This window comes from Cynara cardunculus, unplaced genomic scaffold, assembly GCF_001531365.2.
Source record: "Cynara cardunculus var. scolymus isolate 2C unplaced genomic scaffold, CcrdV1 Un_Scaffold_9190, whole genome shotgun sequence".
In the NCBI taxonomy this organism is placed as follows: domain Eukaryota; kingdom Viridiplantae; phylum Streptophyta; class Magnoliopsida; order Asterales; family Asteraceae; genus Cynara; species Cynara cardunculus.
Window position 1 is genome coordinate 1 of NW_020204764.1, and position 6,862 is coordinate 6,862.

Here is a 6,862-nt window from a genome sequence, read left to right on the forward strand (position 1 = left end):
ACATATTTCATAAACACATTTTATAAACTTACAAACACATTTTACAAACACATTTACAAACACATTTTACAAACGCATTTTATAAACTTACAAACACATTTTACAAACACATTTTATAAACTTACAAACACATTTTACAAACACATTTACAAACACATTTTACAAACTTACAAATGTATTTGAAACATCTTAAATTTCTAAACTACCATACAATTTTAAACAAACAACTAATTTCATCACTATTTTCTAATCTATTATCTATTAGATACATAGATCATTTTACCAACACATTTTACAAACACATTTTACAAAACATTTTACAAAATACCATAAATCATACCAAGACGGCGGCAGCTACGGCGGCGACGGTGACGGGAAGAAGACGGCGGCAGCGACGGTGGTCGGCGGCAGCGACGGTGGCCGGCTCTCTCTCTATCGTTCGCCTCTCTCTCTCTCTTCGCCTCTATCTCTCTCGTTCTAGCTCTCTCTCTCTCTCTCTCTCTCTCTTCGCCTCTATCGATCTCTCTCGTTCTAGCTCTCTCTCTCTCTTCGCCTCTATCTCTCTTCACCTCTATCTCTCTCTTCGCCTCTAACAAAAAATGGGCCGGCTGGAAAGGATATGCGGCTTAACCTAGTAGATTTTATAAACTATCAGCGAGGGAATTTTCCGTCGCAAATTTTTTTTAAAATCAGCGAGGGATTTTTCGTCGCAGATGTTAACCTGACATTTTAAAACTATCAGCGAGGGATATTTCCGTCGCAGATGTTAACCTGACATTTTAAAACTATCAGCGAGGGATATTTCCGTCGCAGATGTTAACCTAGACATTTTAAAACTATCAGCGAGGGATATTCCTCGCAGATGTTAACCTGACATTTTAAAACTATCAGCGAGGGAAATTTCCGTCGCAGATGTTAACTAAAATTTTTAAAATAATTAGCGAGGGAAAAATTCCGTCGCAGATTGTTAACTAAATTTTTTAAAAAAATTAGCGAGGGAATTAATCCGTCGCAGACTGTTCCTAGACATTTTATAAACATCAGCGAGGGAATTTTCCGTCGCAGATGTTAGCCAAAAWTTTTAAAATAATTAGCGAGGGAATAATCCGTCGCWGATTGTTATCCAAAATTTTTAAAACTATTAGCGAGGGAATAAATCCGTCGCAGACTGTTCTTAGATATTTTATAAACATCAGCGAGGGAATAAATCCNTGTTCTTAGATATTTTATAAACATCAGCGAGGGAATAAATCCGTCGCAGATTGTTAACAAAATTTTTTAAAACAATCAGCGAGGGAATTTTCCGTCGCAGATGTTAACCAAAATTTTTAAAATAATCAGCGAGGGAATTTTCCGTCACAGATGTTAACCAAAATTTTTAAAATAATCAGCGAGGGAATTATCCGTCGCAGATTTAACCAAGGCCCAATGTACTAGTACCAGGGATATGATTTGTCCCTCCTGTGTGATAGGAGTAATGCCTCTACGCCTCTTTGTAACACCTCAAAATCAAAATATTGAACTCAATACAACTACTCTCGAAACCTCTTTATACTTATACGCAAGAATACAATAAAGTCAAAGTCAACAACTTAAAATCTAGATCCAAATGAAACTACATTAAGTCTGGTGTAACTATAACCCTTACCAAAAGTTGTTATCTCTAATGATACAAAAATGTCCCAAGGACTCAAGTCCTCTATGAGTCTCTAACTAGCACTCGACTTTGCTAAAGTGTCGCTAATACCGCCCCCACGAGGACCAGATGAACATGCTGACAAATAAAAATAGTTAGGTTTAATGCCTAGTGGGTTTAAGAAGTTTTCATTATTAATATAGAACGGTAAAACTAACAGAATGATATTTAAATAACAATTTCCAAAAAGAATTTAATTAAATATGAAAGCAATTTCTCCAACAAATCATCATTTTTGTGATGAAAACTCATTAACGAAAACACACATTTAACATTAAACTAAAACTCAATACTCACATAAAATATAAATAAAGCTTGATATTCAAATGTCAGAAACATGAACAAAACTCAAGTATCTAAACAACAAAATATAAGTAATATACAACATCTAAAATATCAAATCATGGATACATTCCATACCAAAAACAACACTAAAAACATGGATAAAATATCATATCCAAAACATAGGTGACGGGGAAGACCCGATTCCATTGAACGTGACAGTACACAAAAGTAAGCCACATATCTATGATATATAAGGTTCACTATGGATCAAAGGTTATTAAGTTCAACCACCCACGATCTATTTCGTAATGAGTCATTAAGTTCAACCATACACAACTGGTAGCTTAATGACTCCTCAAGTTCAACCAACGACGATATATAGCTTGAGATCTCCAAAGATCCTAGATAAGCTCATTCACAAGAAATTGCATTATACTGGTCAATGATTGATGTCTGACTTAAAGGTCCCATACCATATTCCCTATGAAGACCCAAGGAGGAAAGAAAATGGAGTGGGAAAGAGAATGGAAAAAACCCTAGAAAAATGAGTTGGGCGTTTGGGGCGAATTTTGGGGCCACTTAGGTCGGCTAGCCAAAGTCACATGGCCCTTGCCAGGTCGTCTGGTTGGCCGTTCTGCCGTTCCCTACCATTCCTCAACCGTTTTTTACTGACCATTTTTGTGACCATTCCTTGACCGTTTTCCCGGTTATTTCTAGATCGTTTTCCAACCAGTTCCCTACTCGTTTTCCCGCTCTGCCGTTCCTGATCGTTTTTCGACTCTTCGTCGACCATTTTCCTAGCTATTTTCCCACTCGTTCTCCAAAAATTATCGATGTTACAATCCTCCCAACCTTAAAAATAGATTTCATCTTCAAAATCTAGCACATATTTAACAGTCTAGCATATTGCATTAACAAATTATCTCGGTTTCCTGATTAAACCTGATTATTTATTACCCACAATCAACAAACGTTGCCACACGAAATCTTCCCACGTAGTGACACTATACCTTTCCTTCCTGCAATATATTCGGACCAAAAGGTACACATAAGGCGGTTAAAAATGTCACACAACCTAGAGTTCAAGTCCAACAGATGGCTCATTATTCATCCATCCCAAAGAGAATAATTATTTGAGGATGGAGTCCCCAAACAATCACTATTTCACAAGTCGACTACCTCCCATCCAAGGAAGGACTTCCAATAGAAGCCCACCACAAACTGCACTTCAATTGCTTTCTTGTCATAACTGCTACTACGAGTTCCAAGACAATTAACACCACAATCAACCTCAAACTTCAGTACCATACACCACTGCCAAGCCTGAGCAAGAAGTCTCTGTGATTATTGGAAGTACTTCAATTAACATATCTTAGTTACTCACAACCTTGAATCACTCTTACCATTCCGAAAATAGTTCGTGGTCTCAGTTGCTTACTTTCGTAGCACTGTTCAATCACAATTTTGGTTCTTAATTTTTCTAGAAACCATCTCTTAAACTGTGATATACTTATCTATGCATTCAAAATTACAATGATATTTGTAAAAGATAATCTGGCTAAAATCGGCCATACTACTTTCAATTCAGGGTGCTCACCACCATCTTTATCTGAACGAAACTACATTAATGTTGCCATTACAATTTTCTTGACACCAAGATTCTATCATACTCGAAGTAGAACACTCATGCTTTTCGTGAGGGTGCCTAAGGGAATTGAACACACTAAAAGTTACTTTATGGTCTTGGACTTTCATTAGCTCTCCCTTTTATACATCTATCAGGGTTCTCCCAGTGGCTAGGAAAGGTCTTCCTAAGATGATGAGAATATATTTATCAGTTTTAAAGTCTTGGATGATGGAATCAGCTGGAAAAGTAAACTTATCGACCTTAACTAAGACATCCTCAATATTTCTTTTAGGGTAGGCTATGGACTTATCGACTAATTGAAGTGTAACAGTGATAGGTTTAGCTTCATCTATCTAAAGTGTTGAAAACATAGAGATGCATAAGGATTATACTAGCACTTAAGTCACATAAGGCCTTTCCCATTTCTTTTCTTTCTATTGAACATGGGATAGTAAGGATTCTTGGGTTTTTAAGCTTAGAAGGGAGTTTATTGGATAAGAAATCACTACACCCTTCAGTCAGAGCTACAGTCTCATACTCAGTCAATTTTTTCTTTTTGCTCAAAATATCTTTTAGAAATTTTGCATAACTTAACATTTGTTCAGTGGCTTCCACCAAAGATATGTTTATATGCAACTGCTTAAAAATATCAAGAAACTTTTTAAAATGTAATTGTTCCCTTTGATTCCTTAACCTTTGGGGGATAAGGAATGTAAGGTGTGACTGGAGTAGGAGGTGTAACTTTTTTAATGGTAGGTGCTAACAGGGTTTGCAAAACAGGTTCACATATGGTTTCTATCTGAGATGGTATTTCAGGACTTACTGTCGGAGTTTGAAATCAGGTTCACATCCATAATATTTTTTTCTTAGGGTTTATAGACTTCTTTAGGTTCATTAGAGAATAATAATGGAAAGTATTCGTATTTTGGGCCCAGTGGTATCATAAAACTGTTCTAAAGGTAATGCAGTAGAATTTGATGTTGTGAGATTCTTTTTGGGCTCTGTCTTGTTTGGATTTTCTAACTCTTTTTGTATGTTTTATTTGGTAAATTCTTCCCATTCCTCAAGGTTACAACCTTTATACTCTTTTACAGTCCTTTGAGTTGTCTCTGTATCACTAGGTAGGAAACTTACTAGTCTTTTCTTCAATTTCAGTGTCATTAGCCCCATTCGTATTTCAAGATTTTTAATTGATGCCTGAGTTTGCATTATAAACCCTTTCATCATTTCTTTCAAAGCAGTATACGGTTCAACAAGTTGATTGGTCTTTGTTGGAAATAAGGTTGTTGATTTTGAGATTAATAATTAGCTTGCTAGTTATTTTGAATGCCTTTGTGTGATTTTGATTGAAATTTGGACCATGATTAGGGTTGAAAGTTTGATTGCCGATGAAGCTTTAGCAATTGTGGGTCAAGAGTAGGACTATTCCAAGAAAAATTCAAATGTTGTCTCCATCTAGGATTGTAAGTTTGTCAAAAAGGTTCACCCTTGTTGCTACTAACAAAATTAACTCATTTTGGATTTCCAAGACATTGCTCAAATAAGTGTTCATCACCAAAATACACATTATATAGAAAGGACAGGGGAATGGAAGTAGTAGCATCATACTGCATAGGTGGGCTGGCGGTTAGATTTTTAATCGAAGCCATATTAGTGAAATATGTTATTAATGTTGTGTAAGCATCTACCTCATGTACCCCAACTATTTTTCGAGGTACTTGTGCATGTGGGTCAGCCCAATGTCCATTATTGTTAGAAATTTTTGGTCTCAAACAGATCTACAAGAGTGTTAAACGTAACAGTTTGTAGAAGGGAGGGTTTTAATACAAACACAGATTTTCACTTTTTAAATTCCTTTATTGATAAAAGAAGATCAATACATAATTTATGGATTGTTGTGGATAAAGATAAGGTTAAGACCTAATTTAAACAATCTAAGAAACACATAGAAATTCACAAAGAAGGATAAGAACAAGAGAGAAGAGTGTTAGAAGAAGAAGAAGGCGTTGCTGAGAGGAGAGATATTCTCAGCTATTTATACCCATTACGTTTAATGCAAGTTAGAGGCTACAAGCCACGTGGAAAACTTTTAGTGGATAGATTGTCCTTTGTCTTCTGATATGCAGACTTTTGCCGCATATGAATAGTTAACTTCACAAAGTTGGTAAGCATGTTTGGAGACAATAAAGTAACTTCGTACGTGTACTTTTCTATGTGGGGTATGGGGTTGTCCTTTTGTGCATCTAGGATGAGACAAAAGCTAATCTTGTAGAGCAAGATTCATTTAAATGCTGACACTGATTCATCTCTAAGGGTCTTCAGTGTTTGCTGAGTCTTGGTCAGATTTCACATGTTGATTTAGACATTCTAGTTATCACAGAATCCACTTCAGATCATGAACTATAATGTCTCTATCTTTAGCTACTTTTTTGACATCGATGAAGGTTCTTTTGGTGTGAGTTTTGTCTCTAAGAAATACTCGTTTTTTGAGAAGTTCATTATACATGTTCAGCGATCACTGAACAGACTTAGAGATTATCATTGAAGCTGAACAGAAGCAGAACAAGCATTTTACACTAAGTATGGAAGGTCATCATCAAATCACTGAGAAAATTTGAATCAAAAGAAATCTTTTCAAGTATGTCAAAACCTTCATTATAGGTTGTATTAAAAAGACTTTGCCTGCGGTAGCAACAAACGTTTGTCTAGAAACAGTATTTAAACCATCGTAAAACGTATTTAGCTGTATGCAATATGGAATGCCATGATCTGGACATGTTCTCAGTAGCTCTTTGTACCTTTTCCATGCATCAGGAACTTCTTCATCATTCATTTGTATAAAAATGCAAATTTCATTTATGGATTTAGCATTCCTTATAGGTGGAAAATATTTTTTAAGAAACTTTTTTGCCATTGGGTTCCATGTTGTCACATACTCTAGTTGTAAAGAATTATACCAAGATCTGGCTCAATCACTTAGTAAAAACATTTAAGTTTTAGAGCATTGAGTGACACTTAGGGATGAGAAACAAATTTGTGATTCCCATGTAAGATCTCAAATGAAAATGAGAATCTTCTGTTGGGTTCAAGATTAGAGCTTAAAAGTTGTATTCAAGTTTCTCCTTAGAATAGTTTTACTTGTAATATTTTAGCCTTTACTTTCCTAGTATAAATAGGAAATTCCTTGTAATTGTAATTAGAGCTTTTGTCATTAATTCTGAAATCAAGATTTGGCTGATGTAATTCTCTCTCCC

The 6,862-nt window shown here is 35.6% G+C and overlaps 1 non-coding gene across 1 annotated transcript; it reads left to right on the top strand.

Moving 5' to 3' along the window:
- The first annotated feature begins 6,367 nt into the window (after positions 1-6,367).
- On the top strand, positions 6,368-6,474 carry LOC112505234. The gene has a single exon (XR_003068355.1). It is a non-coding gene; the product is annotated as a small nucleolar RNA R71 (small nucleolar RNA).
- Positions 6,475-6,862: the final 388 nt, after the last annotated feature.